At 36.7% G+C, this 23,766-nt stretch overlaps 1 long non-coding RNA gene across 1 annotated transcript in view; it reads left to right on the top strand.

The window, feature by feature from the left end:
* LOC110404467 overlaps positions 1-15,532 on the top strand; it is a 55,422-nt gene extending 39,890 nt beyond the window's left edge. Inside the window, exon 3 of the long non-coding RNA XR_002442264.1 lies at positions 15,452-15,532. This is a non-coding gene — a long non-coding RNA (uncharacterized LOC110404467). The remainder of the gene's footprint in view (positions 1-15,451) is intronic.

Genomic DNA, 23,766 nt, shown 5'->3' with positions numbered 1-23,766 from the left:
GAATTCCATCTTAGTCAATAGATCAAACCTTAGTTAAAGTAAACATAAAGATAACTACCATCCAAATTAAAGCAGTTCATCTTGCTTTGTCTTTATTACTTGCAGGACATACCTTGCTGTATTTAAGCAGCAAGCACCAGCACAGATCATAACTGGAAGGTACCTGAGTTTAGAACAAGTGCAAAACTATAAATTATGGAGAATCCACTTGCCTGTATGAAAGGCAGTTTTAAAGATTCATTTTTTCTGAAACAGAAGAATTACTGAAATAATAACTTAAGTCAGAGCGCTTTTGTTACAGACTAGGAGTTGTAATTGTGTTGCATATACACTTTAGACATTGACCTCATGTCTCAGACATTCAGCATACCAAAAGCTTGGTTGCTTAGCAGTGAACGCTAAGTGACATATTAAGTTCAACCAAATGTCAGTCATTGCAATGATGTCATGTTGTCCAAAACCCATTAATTACTTTGAAAATTCCCACAGTAACTGAAAATCTCAAATTATCTGCCTGATTTAATGGCAGCCCTGTAATTGAATAATGGATCTCATGCTGTTGTTTTGTACCCTATGTACTTTACATACACATTTTGATAGGGAAATGTAGGTGGCAAATACTGCTTTTGATGAATCTCTACTTATTTTAGAATTACTGCTAATTTTCTTATTATCATTAAGAAATATCCCACTAATAATCTTAAATGTGAAAGGCCATATTCCCCACAGCACACCTTAGAAACGAAGGGTGCAACTCTAGAAACTAGAGTAATGTGCAAAAGGTTTGATGGAATTACATGACGACGAGTTGGAGATTCTGTGCCAAAAACTCTCATTCCTATTTTAGCGGAGTTCAGGATTCTATGGTAGAGGAAGAAAGTTTCATTAACTATTTTAATGTCTCCTACTGATTCAAATATAATTTTTCTTTTTCTTTTTTTCTTAAACTGGGAGTGTAGAAGGAAAGTCTGAAGGATCTGAAAGATCTGTGAACAGAGTTCAGAGTGTAGTTAAATACTGGAACAGTGCTTGGGGCTTCATGTATTTGTAAACAAAGTATGGGAGGTGAGGTCTTTCAGAATGACAAGCAACTACATGATACAGGCCTATTTTCAGGCCATTTTTGCTTGCACTAACCCCTTCTCTTGGCCTTCTAGGAGAAATGGGGCAGATCCCTTGTTTGGTGGTTTCAACTGCCAATCATCCCTTCTATGTTCTCTCACACATCATCAGCAGTTTGTGAAATTTACAAGATCCTCAGTGCTCCTGAATTTCATTGGGTAACACTTAAGTACAAGAAGAGAACTCCCAAATTCATATTATGAGACCTGAGAAAATAATTCCTAGTAAAAAGTATTGCACAGAAAGCCTGTTTCTTTGCTGATGGAAGCTTTGCAGTCTCCCTGATATTTCTGAAGTGCAAGATTGCTCTTTCACTTCAATGGATTAATTTTCAGCAATTTTCTACTGTGATCAGTGTTAAATATTCAGACTATGTTAGTTAAAGTTTTGCCTAATGCTGCCCTGACACATGGAGCAGATATAAGACAGAAAGGAAAAGAATAAAGAAGGAAAATAAGAGAGAAAGAGAGAAAGAGAGAAAGACAGAAAGAGAGGAAGAGAGAGAGAAAGAGAGGAAAAGAGAAAGAATGATTAAACTTGTTCAAGTTTTTTATAATTAATTACCAGGCCAAAATTTTGTTAGCAAGAAAAAAATATGAAATTGTTTGGTCTATCTATCAAATTGCAATAAAGAAAGAGATGTCTGAAGCTGCTAGAAAAGAAGCATGATTCACGGAACTTTGAAATTAAACATATCTGCACATTCTTTTTAATAAAGAGTTGTGTACTTATAAAGAATTCTCATTTGCTTTGCAACTATACATGGTGACAGCAATAGATGACCTGATGCATCTTCAGTTATGTTTCTAATTTGCCATCATTTTAGACTGTTATTCTTTACATGTGTACAGGACATGTTCAAACATGAGTCTCAGAAACTGGCTAATTTGTGGTGCAGTCAACAGGCTTTGGAAGCCAGTTTCTAGAAACTTTATTTTTTGTTAACACCCCTCAACAGAATGGTAGAACCAGATGGAGAAATGCTATAGAGTATGTATTTATTCAGTCAAGTTGCTTCTTTCACAAAAAGACAAACTCAGTGTATGCCAAGTACATATTGTGGGGACCATTCGATTCTATACAATTTAAGAGATAACTCTGTTTCTCAGTCTTGAGGAAAAGTGTGAACCTTTAAAACAAAAGAGGAGTATGTTAATTGGAGTGGGCCTGTCTTACATAGCTTCTATTATGCTTAAACAAAATCACATATTAGACCTAATACATGTCCTAGGGTCAGTATTAAAAATAAATCTAAACTCCAGAAATATACACAATTATAAACTTGATTACAAGCATCAGTTGGCTATTTAGAAAGCAGGAGTACTGAACATTCAGTGAAGTTTCTGAGGCACAAGTCCTTTTTTAAATCCAGATGGCAAATTCCTCTTATCAAAGTTCAGCTTAGTCTTTTGGAATGAGTTGAGTGATTTTGGCTTTGTTATAGCCAAGAACTGGTCACTGGGATCTATTTAGGGCATGAGGAATGCCCCAGCGTGCTGAATGTAGAATTTAAGGCCACTAGGGCATATCATTTTCCATTTTACACTATGGAATGGGCTATGTAAATTACCTTCCTAGACTGAGGAGCTGAAAGGCCTCAGAATCCAGGCAGTTCAAGCCATCTTCTGTTTTTATCAAGCTCGTTTATTTGCAACATTTTGCTAACATTGCCATTTAAACTGACTGAGAACCAAAACTATTGTGACTTGCCCCTCCCCAAAGGGGTATCACCTATCCTGGGGCGCTGACTCTAGAAATATATTAGAAGAATGCAAAATCCTTGAAATTGCAGCTCTCTGCCAGGATTTCACTCCCAAATCTAAAAGTATTTCTTATTATTAATAACAAACATGTATGTACCACTATGTATTCACATTGCACTTTACAAAATGGATCAAGACATTCTCCTTGTCCTGATTAATTTGCAGACTAAATATATCAAACAAGAAATATTACATGTATCTATTTTAAGATACATTTTGCTTCCATTACCATAGACAGATATCAGTTTTTATCAGTTTTCTATGCTTGTTTTTTTGTTGTTGTTGTTTTGGTGGGGTTTTTTTTGTTTGTTTGTGTGTATGTGTGTGTTTATTTGTTTTTTGTTTCACCTTAAAAATAAACCTCTTGAGACAGGGTAATGCTGTTATTCCTGTAGGGAACTAAAACACAAGAAACCGTCTGCTTATCTGGAGTTCACACAACAGTATATATGGTAGATGAGGGACCTAAACTGAGATGTTCTGGCAATTGGCTGTCCTGGCTAGTGAAGTACATCACTTGAAATCAGACCAAGGAAGGCAAAAAGGAAATAAATGACTTTTACTTTCAATAATCAGTTATTGGTTCTGTTGGAAACCCTGCATGCAAAGCTCACAAATTCTCTGCTCACGTTTAGAACTTAAGGAAACACCTGCCTTCAAAAGAAAATCCTGTAAACCATTACTCTTTTGAGTATATCTGATTGTCAGACTTCTCAGTCATGAAGTGGGTAGGAAAATGTAAAGGGATATGTAGAAAGATTGTGTTATCACTTATCACAAAGATAATACAAAGTATTGCTTCAGGCATGTTTTCAAATATTTTAGATACTTGTTAGTGTTTATTATTAAGCTTAGTGAATTTTTTCTTCACATCTTGGAAAATGTATTTCAGAGTTAATTTTTGAATACTGACATGTTCTACACGATCACAAAAGGATTCCAAGTTGTGGAACTTGCTACCCAGCAAAATAGTTGCTGATGTGAGCAGAAAAATTAAAATCTTGAATTATTGAGCATGCTCTCATTTGCCTAAACCTCTCATATACTGATGTCAGTAACATAGTGGAAAGGCAGTAACATTATCAGCAACTGGCTGCATCAAAGCATGATTTCTGCGGTCCAGTTCTGTGAAGCTGCAAAAAAGAATACATGTAACATTCCCAATGAATTAATCAAGCAATGTAGTTAACACTGTTATTTTCCTCCCAGTGTGGCTACCTTAAAGTCTAGATACCCTTTTTCTTTTTCTGTGTACTATTCTCAATCCTGAATTCATAAATTATTTCATTTGGCTTCCAGTTGTGAAGGTCTGTCATGTCATTAATTTCCATGGGGCACATACAATCTGTTTTTGCTTCCATACACTACTGTTTTGGTTGTGTTTTAGTTTAAAATTGCTTTGAAATGCGCACCATAAACATACATTATTTTTAAAAGTTCTATTTTAAAAGGCTAAGTTAATTTTAAAGGAAGTTTCTTTCTCCAAAATGAATGCATTTTTTGGATGGCGCATTGTCACCCATAGGAGAATAATGTAATACTAGATTGCCGCATTATATTAAAATCAAATCAAATTCAGTGAAATATCATAATCTAATAAATACCAGATATCTTAGGTTTCTTGAGCCAGAATATTTGCAAAGACCCTAACTTGTGACTAATTAAAAGAAAAATGTTGACAAATTGCAAAGAATGGAGACAACAAAAAGTAGATAGATTTGAGAAATAAATGCTACTGATTGAGCCTGGAAAGGTAGAAGATATTCTTGGTGAATTTCTCACATGTCTTATATTATCCACTGTAATTTTAAAGTGATCAAATATTTGTGTCAAAATAAAAGGAGCCAAGGGACTGTTGGTTAAATAAAAAATGCTAGGAATATCAATTGTGTAATGCTAACAGTCTTGTTGCTGGATAAGAAGCATTCCATTCCATATTTAACAAATAGTCTTACTTACATCTTAATCCATTTTTTTTAATAGACTGGCCATATTTAAATTCCCAGTCACTATCAGACATTGAGCTTTGTGCAATTACAGCTGAATGTAGGAAGAAAAGCAGAGACAACCCTGTTACAAGCTTTGTGTAACTGGTACACCAGGTATAGAGAAGAAAATGCTGACATCAAGTGTTTAAGATCAGCCAATATTAAACATAAGAAAATAAACCCAGAACCTCAACCTTGGGGTACGAATTCAATGGAATCTAAAGACACCCAGGCTTCATTAGTTCAACTGCTCAGCAGACTATTTTGTTTAGATCTACTTTGGTTACAAAAACCAGACATTAGCCAGTTTGACTCCTTAAATATGGAAAAGATGTAAGAAAAGAAACAGTCTTCAATACCCATATATAAAATTATTCTAGAAGTGTTGCCACACATTTTAGTCCACAGACAATATCTGATGTTTTTTCTTGACTTCCATATCATAAATAAAAAGGTGAAGGTAGAAATTATTGAATATATAGTTTATTCCATTTAGTAGTATCTGAAAGAATCTGTGTAAACAGGAAATAGAGAAAAAAATATTTACAGTTATCAAGTATTTTAAAGAGTTGTTATATTGAAAACTATTTCAAGTGACTGAAAAATATCAGAATCAGCAATGGTTAAAACTAACTAATTCTATAGTTTTTCTGAGAGAAAAAAACATCATTTGTTAATTTTGCCCGATTTCAATGCAAAGCTCTGAACTGGCTCACATTTTGTTTGAGTCAGGGCTACAGGCCAGCCCTGTGTCTGTAGCCCATAACAAACGTGGTTATTGGGAGCATTTGATGTGGTTGAAAGACCACTGTGTGCAGCAGAAATGATCCCACAGCGGTGCAAACGCTCGTAAATGGCAGTCTGGCATGACAAGATTATCAGGTATGCTGTGGCACAGCTGAGAGCCCATGGAGCTGTTTAAATTCCTCTGAGTGATGAGTGTCTTGGTCACTGCACCGAGAAATGCTGACCTCCCACTGACTTCACTGGAAGTGGCAGGAGCTCAGTATATTTAATGATCACGTTCTTGCTTATAGAGCATTTTTTTACACAAAACAATCAAGTTGTCCATCCAGGACTGGAATATGTTCCCTTTTCCCTACCATAAATACCACCTCAGAGATTACTGTTCACATTTCAACTCCTAAATTGATTTGTACCAAAAAACAAGCAGGTTTCAAATGTATAGAAAATGCACATTTCTTCCAACTATTATATGTAGTGTACAACAAAACAGGAAAATATTTTTTCTTGAGCTCAGCGGGAAGATTTTTCTTTCTTACAGGCTGATTAGCTAAATTTGAGTTCAGATATTTTACAGCATACACCATATTAATTTAAACCACGCACATAAAACAGAACAGCTAAATTTTAAGTATAACACAGAAAAGAGACGTAAATAACTAAGTCTGGAAAATTTGTTTTATTGCAAAGAAAAAGAATGAATGTAATGAGTACTAACACTGGTCTAAGGAGATGCACTTATTTAGATTTTTTAATTGTAAAAAAAGAAAAATATAATGCTTTGGGGCTCAATGTTGTAAGAATGCTTCCTGTATTTTAGCTTTGATGAGAAAAATGGGAGATACAAACAATAAGAAACCAAAGGATAAGTTCCACTGATGTAATACACTGTGCTATCTTGAGATGCTTCCCTGCAGTCCTCTGAGAGAATGTGAGTATCTGTCGTCGCCTCTTCATTTCGGATGATTTTGCAGATCTAGTAACTTCTGATGTGACAAGTTGTGCAATTGCTTTTGTGCTGTGCTGGAAACACCTTCATAACCTGCCACTTCCTAACTTCCCAATCCTCATGGTTTACAGAGGCTAGATAAGGAGTCAAGCCAGTGTGCTATTTAATGGGTGAGTCAGGGCAAGAGCAGCTCTGAAAGTGGGCAATTTAGTCAAAAAGAATACAAAAGGAATGGTTAAATTCTTAGGAACAGGTCTACAAGCAAATCCTGAAGAGAACAATCAAGAATGCACCTTCCGACTTGTATACGGTGTAGGGTTTCAGAAGAACGCTCTGTAGAAATAGGCCAAGTTTGCATGCTGTCCCCAACACCAGAACTTTCAGTATTGTTGGTTATTTCTGTGACTTTGGACTCGATGATTTTATTCATTAACTCAGAAAGAAATAGGCATTGAGTCAGAAAGCAGTGACAGTACATTACTTGTTTAAACCACCAGTTTTGCAGCATCTAAAAGTGAATGGCTGACGTGAACTGTTAAATACCTTTATGAGTTGTTTCTCTCAAATGAGCATAAAGCATAGCTTTGCTGCTGTTATAGCTGCCTACCATACATTCTGCGGTACTTCTTGAAGGTGTTTGCTAGAACTGTGGATAGTATTACAGTGAAAGTTTAAGGAGAATCTCTGACCATTGCCTTTATCCAGAGAGTTTTCTTTGAAAGAATTTGATTTTATATAGATTTTTCAGGATACCTTCATTTCCACATTTTAAAAAGGCATATTCTAAATCTTACTTTCATTTTATGTCTCTATTTAAAGTCCAAATTTATGAGCATAGGGACCACTTAAGCAAGAGGAATAGAGGCAAGAATGGAGTTTACCCAATATTTTTTATCCACTAAGCAGTTTCAACATATTCTGTATTTGCTTTCACTAGTCACAGATTATTTCTAGACATTACACTGTACTAACTTAAGTGCGTAGGTACTTTTCACTTAGAGTGTAGGTAAGCTTTTAGTTAACCTTATGCAATTTCAATTTTGGATCATGTGCTTTAAAGTATATTTTATCACAGGATTGAACAAGGGCCAATTTTGTCTTGGCATCTACTGGAAAGCAGTGTTTTTTTGAGAAAAAGAGGTTTCCTGAAATGTGGTTTATTTTGCAAATTTAAAAAGTGTAGAAAGCCACATTTTTGATCTTCTTTTTAAGGATCAGATCTTATCACAATTATGTTCTTCTGTTGTGAATTCCCACATGTATAGATAAAAATATGTTGTTGATTTCATTAAAATGTTTCTATAAAGCATACTTTAAATATTTTTAATATAGACATTTACATTCTGGAACATTAATGTTGTATTTCTAATAGATCTTGTCAGCCAGGAGAAATCTATAAATATCATGTATTGTACAAGCTGTATTTGGCTTCTGAATAGTTCTGACTCAGCACAGACTTCATAAAGCCAGTGGCTGTTGAAATTGTTCTGTTTTGTTGAATGTGATGGTAGAACATGCCAAAATAAGCACAAATTTTACTGGCATGATTAAATAGTTTCCTGTTTGTATTTATCACAGAAGTTACTAAACACTCTTCATTTCTCTATGAAGATTTGGGTTGACCTGTTTCTGCAAGTAGGAAAACTTCTGTGTTCATGTTTTGACATACAGGTTTTTTTTGGTGTGTCTTTTTAACACAAATTTATCATGATTGTAATTGCGTTTACACAATAGAAAAAAAAAGTTTCTCCCCAGGTATTTAAATTGAAAAGAGTAAACCCTGTGTGAATTCAGGAAAAAATGTGATTGTGTTCTTAACTTAGATGGTGACTAATGCGTTCACCAACTCTTACTGCCACACTGGTTTTGTTTAGTTCCACAAAGGTAGGCCACCGTGCCTTATTTTGAGTTTGTTCCTTACTGTTACTAGATATTAGGTACTTACACTGAAGTGAAAATCATTATATAAAGTTAAGTGTCAGTCAGTTGTTTTATCTTAACTGGACCAATCTGCCTATACATGTGTATACATTATACCTTTGGCAAGCCTCTAAGCCTGCCAAAGCTATGAATGTCTGCCAGAAAGTAATTTCTGTATCACAGGAGACCCCATGTACTCAAGAATGCAAAGCAAGGTAGCTGTGCACACTTTACAGTGAGTCTGCAAGGCAGCCAGGGGAATGAAAGTTGTGAAAGATGCTGCTTTGCTTAAGGGTAGAATAGAGACTGTTCTTTCAAGTAAGTCTAACATACTTGAATTGGAAGTGGAACAGATGACCCTTCTTTAATCAGGCTATTTCCACATTTGTAAGATGCAAAGAAAGAATGATTGATGGTCATTTCTTGGTTTGTGGCCATATGGAGGTTAAATGATGTGCTAGCATGTATTTGATATGTTTGATATTATTTAATTTTCTCCATACCACACACAGCTGGATCAATTGTGTTTTTTCAATCATCCTGAAATACCAGTTTGCAAAGGAATCAACACCCTTGGCCAAACAATGCATAATGGCAATTTTCACTTTCTGATTACCTGCATGCTTCAGGCCATGAGTAACTTGCTGGTCTCCATCATGCATGCCCTTTGATATATCATGGAAATATGCTAAAATTTTGCTGTACATTTCCTTCTTTACCACTTAGAGAAGTAGCAGAAATCCAAAAAATGTTCTTCAGCATTGTTGTTGAGTGGGTAGTGTGACGGTGCAGTGTAGCAATGGAATCCACATAGGACTAGCAGCAGTTTTGCCCTTCCCCACATTTGCCCAAAGCTTTCTACACACAAGATGTTCAAAAAGCTGATGAGTCTTCTGCTAATTCATTTGCCAGAGATTACCTGTGATCTTAGGGGTAATGGTTAATAACCATTGCCTAATATTCCTATTACCTTGCTCTGAATCTGTCTTTGCACTGCCTCAGTTCAGTTCTTTTCAGACAAAAACAGAAAAAAAATTGGTTACTGTAAAGGCAATCTGCAGATTTCACATTCACCACTGGAGATTTACAGCAGCTGTACTTCTGTGTGGAGGTTATTTAAGCTGAGCAGTTAAAGATAGCCTGTCCTAGTGACTTAGTGACTGCACGGCATGAGTTTGCTTTGATATGTTCATCCCAGAACCAAGGCCTATTGAAATCTGTACCACTGTTCTTTCTTACTGTAAGCTGAAGAGGTTATGACAAAAATTATAGGATGTGTTGCTTACAATAGCAGAGGACTTAAAGATCTAGGAGGTCTGTTCCAGTCCTTTGTTTCTACAGAAACCCAAACTCTTGAGTTCAGAAATTAGCTCTATTTCTGTTAGAGGAATGCTGAAGGTCTCTGTGAAACTGCAGTGTTCTCTGGGGAGGCTTGGTGACAAACAGACATGTCACTCTGAAAACACTGGGAAGTCATTTCAGATTATGTGTGCGAGTGTCCTGGGAATTGCTTATGCTGAGATCTGTGTATGAGTAGCAGAGTGGAAAAAAATCTTTTGGAAATAACAACTTAAAAATTTATAAAACACATCTATTGCAGCTGCTGAGTTTTTACATACTACAGGTCACATGTTATTTGTAAAGATATTTTCATGGCAGTTTGTCTCAAAAAAGTACTAAAAAATGAAATTGTGGTATGCGCTAGAACAAAAAGAATGAGCCTAGTCTTAGGAAAGAAGATTGTGTACTACAATTATATATTTTCCATCTGTACTCCTCTTTAAACACTTACAGAAAATGTTGTTAGAAATGACAGAAATTTCAAGACTATGCAGAACTCAGTGTACTGCCTATTTTTGAGAAATACAACACAAACTGGTGAAAATTATGATGAAATTACAACATCTGATCGGTCCATAGTAGTAACACTGCCGTCCTTGCCTTTCAAAGTTTGGGTTGGCTGCCTAGAGAAGAGATCTTATCAGAAATGTATCTCATGTTGTGTGGGGTATGGAGTAATGGGTGTGGAGTAAGGGGTTTGGGGCTGAGTGACTTAACATACACTTTTGAAGGGGAGCTAGATGGTCAAGACCTTTGTGAATTTGCGAAGCCTTTTGCTATGTTACAGATAGGGAAATGTTCAAAATGAATGGCTGCTTACCTACCTTTAGATATCGTAATCTGTACCTTTTAGATGTTTGCTTTTAACAGCAGTTACAGCTTGTTTAGTTTTCTTGGTACTTGCAGAATCGATAGATTTTTGTTCAAATCGATAAGGAATCAGTAAATTTGTGTATTTACTTGTACAAGTATGGTAACAGGTTTAGTCAAGACAGTTCCCTAGGGTGAGATCCTAATGTCATAGAAGTCTAATTATCAGAAGAAGAGTTAAAAGCTCAGGCAAAACCTTTCGCAGAAAGCTGCAGAGAAAGGCTAGATAGAAGAAAATCAGTGACACTCCTCTGGGATGTTTCGGTGCAGCATCTGGATTCATGTGATCAGCAATCAGAAACAAAGAGAGTACAGTAATGTTAGAAAATCCAAATATTGCAGCTGGATCTAAAGGATTAAATTGTAGTGTTTCATTCATGAGACAAAAAGTATAGGCTGGGAAATTTATGGGAAAAGCTGTTTTTTTTTTTTAGACAATGAGTACTGAAATGAATGATAGCAGAGCCTGTTAACGGACTGTTATCTCAAGATGCAGTGCAGAAAAACTCATGACTTTTTTGCTGATTCTCACTGCTCCTGTGAAGAGAACCATGACTACCGTCACCATCAAAACACTCTTACATCAATGTGACACAACTCCAATGTGGAGAGGAAGAGAAAATACTTAGAAAAACTGTAATTTCTCATTGGAAATAAACATATGATTAAATGTTCCATTAAAGCACAAAGACAATGAATGTGTCATATTTGGTAGGAGATGAGGGGGAAATGTTATATTCAGATCAGAATTTTGCATATACCATGTGCATTTTGTATCAGAAGGTATTTATCCAATTGATCATGAAGCTAGCAGATACATTGCAAAGGATACAGTCTGTGGCAATAAATGTACTGTTCCTCACAGAAGTTCCCATTTGTTATTTTCCATTATTTGAGTCATATACTCCTCTAAAATTGTAAGACAATAAAAGCATTCCAGTCGAACCAGATGGAAAAGTCAGATTCCTATCCATGGTTTTCATAGTACAAATAATGCAACGTCATCACAGAACACACTTTTGTGTCTGGGACTGTAGCATCTTCTAGGGTGGCATATCTAAATTTATGCCCATTAAAGTGAAAAAAAAAGTTATTTTTAAGTTGTTACTGTAGTTATAGTCATGTAATATATTAGTAGGGGACAACTGCTGCATATTGTAGTGACTGAAACAAATGCAATCCTAAATTTGCAGTGTAAAATTTCAGCATATGGAAATATTGCAGAATCTTGGCATCAGAAGCAGTCCTTGTTCAATGTTCGGTGTTCGTTCTGTCTGTTTTTCCTGTTTTGTTCACAGTTTGCTGGGACCAAATTGTGAAGAACTCTGTTTACCAATAGACCCAAAGTGCAATGATTATGGATAATTTCATTTGAAATCATTTGACAAATGAGTCTTTGTGAACAGTTAACAGTTCTCATTGCTTTAGTTTGGCACGGACAGCAGATAGTATGTTTCTGTTTCCTGGTAAGCCTGACTCTTCAAAGCAAGACCAGCATGAATGCTTCTTTATTACTAACTCAAGATACATTAAATACAAATCTCTCCACAGTATTAACTCAGAAGCCAGTCTTTGTTCAAATTTGACTTCTTGAAGATTTATTTTAAATAGTGGCAAACTTCTGACAATTGTAGTCAAAGTGTACACCTTTCAGAACTGCAGATACTTTCTTTGCTGCATTCTCCTAATGGAGAATTGGAGTTCATACAAATACACAGTGAACAAATAGGTACTGCTTATCTCAGCACATTTTTGGATATTGTAAATACAAACCCCAAAGATTTCACACTTTAAATGGTGTACTGCCATGCAGACTAAGTGGTTTTTTCCCTTAGAAACCATTTCCTTTAGCTTTAAGCCATGGGAATTTGTCTTTTCTCACTTGCCAAAGCCATAGTAGAGAACAGCCATCAGAAAGTAATTAACACTGTCTGTCTTTTCTGATTAAATTAAACAGATGTAAGGTATATGTCTAGGGTAGAGGTTATACTTACTAAATGAACCTCATTTAAAACAATAGAGTCGGTATCTTTCACCACATTAATTTATTAATGAAGAATTTTTTCTAGTTCAAATTTATCTTAATGCTAGAACAAACACCATTACCCTCTTGGCTTCATGTTTATCTCCTCTCTGTTCAGAATTTTTAAGTATCAAGAAAGAAGAACGATTGTAACACTGAAATTTTAGAAGAACAACATTTCAAATCAAAGGACAGTGAAAAGTCTGTGCTCTCATTTGCAGAAAGCAGAGTTCAATTTGCTTTCAAGAGGGCACACAGGCACATGAAAATAATGCACGCTTCCACATTTTATCTGTTGAATCACAGAATCATAGACTCATTAAGGATGGAAAAGACCTCTAAGATCAGCTAGTCCAACTGTAGATCCTCTAGTAGCACTAGCATCTCTGAGGGCAAGTGCAAAGCTGAAGAACCTGCCCAACAGCAAACTAGAGAAGTAATCATAGTGTAAAGTCAAGTCATGTCCTGCTTTATAGAGGGTTTTGCCAAATATTGCCAAATAAAGTCCAGGAGTGCTAGAGCAGAGATTTGGCCTCCATGGGCTATTGTGTGTATGTTTGTATATCTGTGAGTGAGTGTATCTGAACTGGATTAAAAAATCTCAGTAATGAATGATTTTTGAATGCATGGTAATATACAGGCAACAATCTATACCACATTTTAAACTGTCTCTACAGGGCCAAAGACGGAATGCTTAAACATGGGCTGAGTGTTTTCTCCCCATGTAACCAGCATGCATGTCAGTCTAGCCTGATGGCCTATCTATGTGTCAGTCACTGATATCGTCTTGCAATTAAAGCACCAGAGCAGTCAGTACAGGTTGCTCAGTTCCACTCAATTAAACACACTTTTTGTCACATACTGTGTCACAAACAGCATCATCACAGAGACTGGAACTGTACATCATTTGAACAGATGGAAAACTGAACAGCAGTGAAGACTGCAGTGTTTTAGGTGTAATTTCACATTTCAGCATAGACATCCGTTAAATTATTGTAACATGGGAGTTGCCATGAACAATAGCTCATTTTGGCTTTTGAGTATACTAAGCCAGCTTTTGCATGTTTTAAATGGTGTAAAAAACTTTCAAAAAATGTTTTGCTTCAAGGGTATACTTTTTGCTAAGTGACATGAGTTGGCAGTTAATTGCAAGAGGATTACTGAAGAATCATAAGTAAGGAAGGAAATTATGTAAATAAACCACGTTCATTTTTTTGTTGGACACTGGTAATGACCTTGCTGTTTGAATTTCGCTGCATGTCCTGTGCAGGAGTATGGATCTGTGTTGCATAAAAGCAGAAAACAGCTTATGTAGAAGAATTAGATTTTCCATATCATCAGCAGCGTTCTCTACCAGTAGCAGCTATTTCCCACTGTCAACGTAACAGATTCTCAGGTGTGCTGGGTGTGCGGAAGAAGGCTTGTGGCCAAGGGCCTGGCTGCACTCCAGCAGTTCCTGTCTCCAGCAGCTTTCGAACCACATTTCCTTGCCAACAAATCTCTTATGCCATTACATGAAGGAGGGAAGGGAAGGCTGTGCTGCAGGCCATTAGAAGCAGGTGTGGCCCTGGAGTCTAACAGACATAATTAAGAGCATCCTACAGTTTCTTCTAAATAATTCTGGGAACCCCTTGGGGACCTCACCTGTTCTAAGGGAAAACAATGGTGGCTTACATTAGTTTTGCCCCTTTATCTTCTGCTTAGATGTGTCAAATGGAGTTCTTGTGTGTGTGGCTGTGTGTGTGACTGTGTGTGCGGCTCTATTCTTAGGCTTTTATGAGACTATTTTGGTATATTTTGGACACATCCCACTAAGCTGTTTGTCTTTGTGTGATTTAAGAAAAAACAGCATGAAAACAGGTAGGTGAGCTGTTTATCTGAATTGTTCCCATATTAATCTGGGGGAAAAAAGTTTAATAAACTAACAGATATAATTTGGAAATCAAGTCCCTTTATGTTTCAATAATCCTTTGTAATTAAGCCATACTTACACAGTCAAATCCACAGGAATTGGACAGAAGTAGTCACAAGAAGTTACTTAGAGTAGTTTTGCAAAGGTTTTGTCAATGTTATATATTCTGTTGTGTTTCCTTTAGAATTCTATAGACTCCAAATCTGCTGTGGTAAATGATAATCCTTGTTCATAATCTTGGGAGATGTATATTTAGAATGGAAGGAACAGAATTTCATCATCTGTGCTTTGGTGAGACATGAAGTGCAATCCATATCCTATTATTCAGTTAACCTGGCTTACTTTAAAACAATAAAGTCTTTTGTCTTCAGTTGGTTGTTTTGTTGAAATAGTAATTCCTTGATGTAAGGTTGATATTTATCTGAAAGCTGCTAAGTGACTGTCCTAATATTCAGGACAACAAACTGCAGTTGACAAGAATTCAGATAAGCAGCAGAGTGCAATTTGTATTACTTTCAGATAATGCTGTCATAATGCTCCTTAAGACCAAGAAACGTAGCTCCTCCAGATTGCTAGCAATTACTTCTGATAGAATAGGGAGAGACAATTCATTTAAATGCTCTCAGCCTCCTTGCCACAGCATTAAAAATAATTATCTGAGAAGAAATGGCATTATACTTACTTTGCTACATTACAATTTCATACTTAAATTTTATCTCAAACATAGCTCAACACCTTTGATGACTGTAAGTCTCTCAGCCATCTAAACTCAAATATTTTTGGCCTTGCTTTCTGAACCTTTTCTTGATTTGTCCCCAGGTAACAAGTATTCTGATCTCAATATGAGCTGCTGGTAACTTTCTGCAAATGTGCTGAAATCCCTGTCCTTGCTGTTAGAAGTGGATACAGCCTGGCTGTAAGGTACTGTATACACATTTCATTGGTACTGTGACTTCTAAGATCTGTGTTTGGATTGTATTTTATTTTACCAATTACTCATTTTCAAATTCAGTCAAAGTGCTTCTAACACATGACAAAGATACTAGCAAATAACAAATACAAACCCTCCCTTCCATGTGAATTTCCAGAAATCATCTAATTTGGAGCTCAGTAAACCTCACAGGGCACATTTCCCTTTCTTTAAGCAGATGCAAGTGAGAGCCAGAAAAAGATGTCTTGATTCTGCTACAACCAAAATTAATTTGCATAGGCAGAAGGACTCAAATGGAAATGTAATGACTATTTGTGGCAGAAATTATTTTAGCAGTAGGAGAAACGGAGAAGGATCAATTCTAAATGACAGAAGGAATAGTGTAGAACGTGGAGAGCAGAAGGGATATGTGGAAGTGCCCTTTGGGACCGTCAGAACACAAGCTTGTTTTACAAATTCCAAAAATATACTTCACAGAGAGCAGTGCTAAACTCACATGCTTTTCTTTTATGTCCAAATGAACATTTTAATCAGTAAGTTAAAAAAAAAAAAGACATTAGTAGAATGCAAGTACTTTGCAGGAGCAGACAAATTGTGCAATGATGGTGTCTTAGAGTCCCAGGGACATGGAGAAGGCATTTGAGAAGATGGCTTTTATTTAACCAGTGAACTGGCTATTTAGCTGATCTCTTCCATTTCAAATTTTTCTTGGAGTCCTCAGTAGCTGAACATGTTCACCCAGAAGTATTACATCACAAGGGACACTGGACTTCATTGTGCAGTGCATTAAGAATATTTTCAAGTGCTGACTTCAAGGCAGTAGCTATACTTTGCTGTCAAATTGGAAAAGGGCTGTTAAAAATTTATTTTAAGACCTCAGTTTTAAGCTTTAAAACATCAGTTATTAAACCATTATTAAATAGTTATTATATGTGCATGTAGTTTCCAGGTAGATTTAAAGTTTGTGGACCAAATCCACATATTGTTCTTCCACCACAAGTAATTGTGGTGGATCTCTGAATCTTGTAAGGAAATTAATATCTTGATTTAGTGCTCATTTAAATGACTTGCAATCATGCAACTGGCACTAAATTAAACCCTAGGTTTGGAGGTAAAACTATTACTGAGGTACCACCCCCAGGACTCGGCAGCTTCTGGATTATTTCACGTGAGTTAGAAGGAGGCAAATGCAGTTCACCACTGACAATGTAAGATGGCTCTTGGGAACAGGCACTAAATGGGAACATATCCAGATGTTGGACTCCCAGATGTGTAAGCCATTGTGGAATAATCATCCAATCAATCAGGTTGTGTAAAAGCAGGAATGAAAAGGCAAACAATATAAAAATGTGAATTGGAACTTGAAATTCAGTGGACTGTAAGGCACAAAACTCGTCCTGTCAGTGCGCAGGATACTGGCTATATCATGTCTGGGAAGCTCTATGTAAGAAAGTCAGTGTTATTAGACAAGGAAAAGAAGGCAGAATTTAGCTTCTCACTTGTGTATTGATGTATAAGAACAGTAAACAGAAATTAGATGCGCAACACATAAAGAATAGTCTGTCCAACTTGCTGAAAATCAGATCCTCTGTTTGTTTACAAACTGTGCCACAGATTAATGACATTTAGAAATCATCATTTCCACTGAGTATTTCTATAATTGTTTTATTTCTAATTTGTGCTTTCTTAACTGGCTGCATTCACATTTGATATGATATAAATACAAATACTTGTAGTTGAAAGGATTTATAAACAAAAATGAATGAGTGAAAACCACTATTGTACTTTCCTTGACCCAATATTTACACAGAAAGTTTTTAATTTTGACATGACTAGACAGATACCAAATACCAAATGCTTTTAACTAACATCCGTACACAGTTAGCAGTCTTTGTAGTTAATCAGGGCAGAAAATTGGAGACAAGGGCCTAACACAGGCTTCTCTCGGCCTTAGTGTCCACTCTGCGAAAGTATAAACTTTTTCCCTACACTTTGAACAATTTTCAAAATGGCTTCTTCACAATTGAAAGATGACAATAGCTATTGTAGCCTTTCATTCAAAGGTCTGTCTTTCTTTGAAACCCTGTCATTATTTATGTTCAGAGGCAGGAAATGTTAATGAGGTTTGATTTCATCAGTCTCCGAGACCACTTGAATGTAATTCTACTCAGAATTTAAACTTACATTTTGCGTTTATTTTGTTCAATGTAAACTTAGATGTAAATCAGGAGAAAACAGTAGCTGAGAGATGATAACTTTATAACCTAACTGTCCTACTATTCTGATAGAGCTACTCAGGCAAAATTCTCAGCCCAGTCATATCATTGCAGCCAATTTCTGGATGTATGTGGTTTTAGGTCTTTAACACGCTGCTTTAAGTCCATGGATAAAAATGCATACTCTGTTCTGGAAACACTGGAGTCCTGATATGATTGTTTTTCACTTTAGGTATTCTGTACTTCTGGTACCAATTTTAAAACAAAAGCTACATTTAATTTTCTTCTCCCTCACAGAGCTACTTAAAAGAGACTGGCGTTCTTTTAGCTAAACCTAACATGTCTAATATTTAAAAATGTAATTGGAATTTTTGTTTGTGGTCAATTATTATACTCACAGCTGAATATTTTACTGTGCAGCTTTAGTGTGAGAGATTCTTAGAAAGTTTCTGAGGATTCACAGCTGAATATTTTGCTATGCAGTTTTAGTGTGAAAGATTCTTAGAAAGTTTTGGGGGGTTCAAGGATTTCAGTGTTTTCACTAATACCTCTTTTCATTTTTCAGAATGACTCATCATTCACCAATGCAATTTAGTATTTAACATTCTGACTCCTAATGTTTCCTAGTCCAATCAAAAAGGTCAGAGAAAAACACATGCTAAAAAGTCCAGTGTAATTAGGCTATTTGAAATTATAGGCACTCGAGTTGAAACTAAATGTACTTAGAATGCTGTTCATGTAGTAGTCATTACACGTTTCTGAATTTCATCTTTTAAGATGTGGATTTAGTGTGTTTTTAGTTTAATAGCTGAAGGATTTTCTATGTGGCTGGTCCTATTGCACAGATTTGGCTTTAAGCTGGGATCAGAAGAAAAAACATAATCGTGTATAAGAATTAATTACAGCCTTAGTGGATAAGCTAACTTTAAAAGATACAGGCAAATCTGTACTCATCAAACAGTGAATTTTTTCGAGTTTCTTTGTTGATTGTCTTTGTTGTGGGAAAGTATGAGAGACATTTCAGGAATGACAACCTGATTGCAAAGATAAGTACCAGAAAAGATTTGATCATGTCATTGATATTGATGGGAAAATATAACTCAGGGTTTCATGGGGATTGACTTGATGGGCAAGCTAAAGTGCATGTGTAAGGATTAGGCTTGTCAGTGGGAAACAGTCTGGTCATTACAGTTAGCTCATTTATGATACAAAGAGGCAAGTGTATGTAAGTAAATCTTTGGTCCTTTCTGAATAAGACTGAATGATTTCAGTCAAACTGCCATCTTAGCTCAGAACTATCAGAAACAAGTAGTGATTAGTAACAGCAGAATGATACAAATCCATCTGCTTCTTGGATGCTGAGAAAGCATTGGGATAGTTTGTCCCAGGTCATGAGATTATCACGGAAAAGATCATATAATATGATTCCCTTTTTTTCCGAATGAACCATACTGGTCTTTATGCCTCTGTGCAACACAAGAGAATAAAGAGGGAAAGAATATGAACCTTCAGCCATCTCTTAATATACAGATTTGAGTCATGTCACCAAGCTGGAACTCCATTTTCTTTACACCATAGTCTCAATGCCATTCTTTTGCTTAACCAGTTGCAGAATCTTATTTTTGTTTCACATGCTTTGTTACTACTGATTTTATTATGATTCAGAAATATGTAATTTTTTATGCTATTACGATGGTCCCAGTGGGAAGGATATTCTGCTCTGCTTCGTGTGTGTCATAAAAGCCATAGTCCCTAGTGACTGTTACATTTGTTATCGGTAATTATTCAGTAATGACAGAACAATAGTAGTGGTTTAATTCTCAAAATATGGAAGTGTTTTTAATCTATACTAATATAATAAATCTCTGGGATATAAACAGTGTCCCCAGTTCCATGCAAAGTTACGTCTTCAAAACTGACAGAAACTTCCAGAGCCCATGGGTATGGAGAAGTTTTGAAAAGAAAGCTTAAGAGGGACCTAGACAGGCTTGAGCAGTGGGCCCAGGAGAACCTCAGGAGGTTCAATAAATCCAAGTGCAAGGTCTTGCACCAGAGTCAAGGCGACCTCCACCACCAAGCTGGGGGATGAAAGGACTGACTGCAGCCCTGCAGAAAAGGACTCGAGAGTACTGGTGGATGGTAAGCTGGACATGAGCCAGCAATGTGCCCTCGCAGCCCGGAAAGCCAACTGTATCCTGAGCTGCATTGAAAGAAGTGTGGCCAGCAGGACGAGGGAGGTGATCCTGCCCCTCTACTCTGCACTGGTGAGGCCTCACCTGGAGTACTGTGTCCACGTGTGCAGTCCTCTAGGCAGAAGAGACATGGATCTGTTGAAGCATGTCCAGAGGAAGGCCACAAAAAAGATCATAGGGATCAAACACCTCTATATGAGGACAGGCTGAGAGAAGTGGGACTTGATGATCTTTAAGGTCTTTTCCAACCTGAGTGATTCTATGATTCTATTCAGCCTGGAGAAGAGAAGGCTTTGAGATAACCGGAGTGAGGCCTACAGGAAAGAAGGGAACAAACTCTTGATCAGGGTCTGTAGTGATAGGACAAGGGGAAATGGTTTCAACCTTAAAGAGGGTAGATTTAGGCTGGATGTAAGAAAAAGTCTTTTACAGTGAGGGTTGTGAGGCACTGGCACAGATTGCCCATAGATGTGGTGAATGCTCTGCCCCTGGAGACTTTCAAGGCCAGGCTGGACCAGGTTCTGAGCACACTGATCTAGCTGTGGATGTCCCTGTTCACTGCAGGGGAGTTGGACTGGATGACCTTCAAAGGTCACTTCCAACTCTGAGAATTTTATGATTCTATGAAAAGGAAACGGTTTTCTTCTTGGGCCTGGTTATGTTGTTCCTTTCTCAGCCAGAACTCTAATTTCAAGTCTTATTTATTAGATGTATATTTGAATTAGTTCCTTAGTAGGGACCAGGCAGTCAATACAATACTGTTGGTTGCTGCTGCACAAGTAACTCATTTCTTAACTACATGCAAAACCAAAATCTTCGCTAAGCAGGCTGCTTAGTATAGCTGCACCCAACTTTAATCACAGGAGAGTTCCTGTTCACAAGTCAATGCAAAGGGTCATAAACTAGTCCAGAGGATCTTACCGACTCTGTGCTCCTGCAAGTGCATTTGTACTCATGATTACAAAGAATAATGTTTAAAGATCAAAGTAAAAGGGTAATAGGGTAATTTTCAACCTTGTAGTACCCTACAGTGAAGTCAATTACATGAATAATTCAATATATCACAGGCATGCATTGTAAAAACTAGTCAGAGGAAGTAACTTTGTGATAACAGCCCTACATCAACTTGTCTCTTTGCCCAAAGTGTACTGGGATTGAGAGCTTTTGCTTTGTTATTTTAAATCAGTGTTCTTTTTGAAGTTTTCAAATAGTTTTATCCTGGAGATTACAGGAACAATGGTACCTGTGTTGCAATGTATTACAGCAACACTTTGAAGAGGTAGGCAAATAGCTGAGGAGTTATATTCTAAGAAGCTATCAGAAGTAGACTGAATTTGACAGTCAACAGCCACCCCATCCTCTCAAATCTTTCCTTGTGCTTCTTAGCATTTGAAAATCAAGCAGATCAATGGCTTCTGATCACATTCCTGGGGATACTTAATCTAGAAGAGGCAAAAGGGAGTCTGCGTTAACCCCATACCTGTGAAAATGGATAAGTATCTTTACTTAAAAGAACTACCAACCTATGTAGGATAAATAAAGTGTTTATATTAAATTTACTTCAACTCCTGCTTTGCACTCTATCTTCATTTTAATCCTTATTTACTAATGTCTGTATTAAGAATGTTGCACCAAAGTGATATTGTGCTATGACACGAGAAAAAAATAAACATGAAGTTGATCCTTTCTCTGCCTTCTCCTGTCTTTTGAGATCTTGGCATGCTACTGACATGCAGAGTGAATATGTAGTCAGACGTACCTTCTCTCCAAGAACAGGCAAATGAGCATGCTCTACAGTTAAAAAAAAGGCTGGCCCAGGAAATTCCTTAATAATAATAAAAAATTCTCACAAGCAAGGAAGCAATTTTTTCTCCATAAGCATAAATTAATTTAAAACATGTTTATAGGGTGTATCCCACATGCTCTAATGGGTATGTCAGACACATGACATTATTTAGTATTACACAGCTCAAGGCATCATCTTTAAATTAAAGTGTTGGATAGCCCGTATTTGTTCTTGAAATGTAGCAGATGCCATTTGATTACATAAATCTCAAGAAGAGATTGCTAAGCTACAAGAATAGGCACAGTACCGAACACAGAACATTAGTCTGTGCTTTGCAAGAAAAGCTATTCATTGCTAGGAGAAAAAGAGCCCAAACCAATTCTAATGCCAATTGTAGGAAACTCCATCAAGCAGTGCCACTGAATTGTCAACCTAATGTTTAAAGAAAGCTGCGGTCGGTGACAATGTTTGCTTGAAGGGATAGTTTCTCTCTGTGGTCAAACACAAGGAGCAGGAGTAAAGGCTTTTCCTTTCATCCTCTAGCTGGTAGCTAGACCTTTTTAAAGCTAACCACAGCCTTTGAAGGTAATCTTCTTTTCAGTTTCCTTGGCATGTGCAAGAAAACTCCACTTGCTCATAATCAAGAACCAAATCATCCAGTTTCGGTACAGGAAGAATATACAGAACAATCCTTTCAAATGAACTGTGTGAGCATGGGAGGAGCACTAACTGGATACAGTGTGCTAGTTGTCATGCTGCAGTATACTGGAGGGAAATCCAAGTTCTGGGCAGTAGTTGTTTTTTTGAAGCCAAAGAGATGACCAGATTTTAGCAGAGGAATTAAGTATTACTCTTGAAAAATATCAAATGTTCTGCAATTCTAGAAGCATCAGGACTATACTGTATTGGTGAAAAAGTGATGCGTAGCCCTATCTGCAGGCAAAGAGTACTACTGTTCACAGTGCTGAAGAGATTAGCCAAGTCTTTTAAGACAAGCTTTCTTGAAGCCACCCTGTTGACTTCAGCTGAGTTGTTTGAGTGATTCTGGAATAAAAATTCATTACTGCTTCTTTCTGAAGCTGTTTGTCCGAGAGTTGTCCCCAGAACAGTAAAAGTTAGTTCATTAGTCAACCTTAATTAGTAAGTCTGCTGTCCTTTTTTTCTCTCTCTCTTTTTTTCCTTTCTTCTATCTCTTTTCATCGTTGCACACACACATTGCCTTGGGCATTGTCATGTTCACTAATCTTTTCAATACTCATAAAGCAAAAGTCATACATAAATAATCTATTGGGGAGTACTTGTTCATGTATTTTTTCAAGGTGAAGTACACACCCTTTCTGAAATGAAGAATCTTTGTTCTGTACTCATAGCCATCACACATGGCAAAGACACTCAGTTGCACTCTGCTCCCAGTTACTTTGCCAGGCACAGATTCAAAGCTCACACTGGAGAGCAGAAAAATGAGCAAAGAGATATTCTCTAAGATGGAAAAGAGAGGAAAAGAAAAGATAATGAAGGAAGAAATGAAGAAAGAATAAAGAATGAGGAAAATGTTAATAGGAAAAAAAAGCCTAAAAAGAAAATAAGCAGTCGTAATATTTAGTTTCTACGTAGTATTCTTTTTATAAAAACTTGTAAATAATCTTCACAGAGTATGAGCACAGCACCATATACTGTGCATGTCATACGACAAACCTTTAAAAGTCCAGTTTGAATTCTTGCTAAAACAAGTTTAGCAGTCTACAAGCAAGCATGCTTTTAGCATTGCAACACCCAAAACCATTTTATAGGTCTTGTGGCTTGGATCTCGTTCTTGATGGGGGTTACTCTTTATTTCTTATCCAGAGTGTTTACATCTTTGTGGTGTCAGCAACACAGATGCATCTTCATAAGACCAGCAAGAAAAAAAGAGCAATAAATCTCTGAAATGTGTTTTCAGTATGTCTGTAAATCTGAAATATTTAAATATAAAACAGTCCTTTCCTTTGAAAACTGTGGATTGGAGCTCA

This window comes from Numida meleagris, chromosome 10, assembly GCF_002078875.1.
Source record: "Numida meleagris isolate 19003 breed g44 Domestic line chromosome 10, NumMel1.0, whole genome shotgun sequence".
NCBI lineage: Eukaryota > Metazoa > Chordata > Aves > Galliformes > Numididae > Numida > Numida meleagris.
The sequence above is the reverse complement of the archived record's forward strand: the minus strand, read 5'-3'. Positions and strand labels throughout refer to the sequence as shown.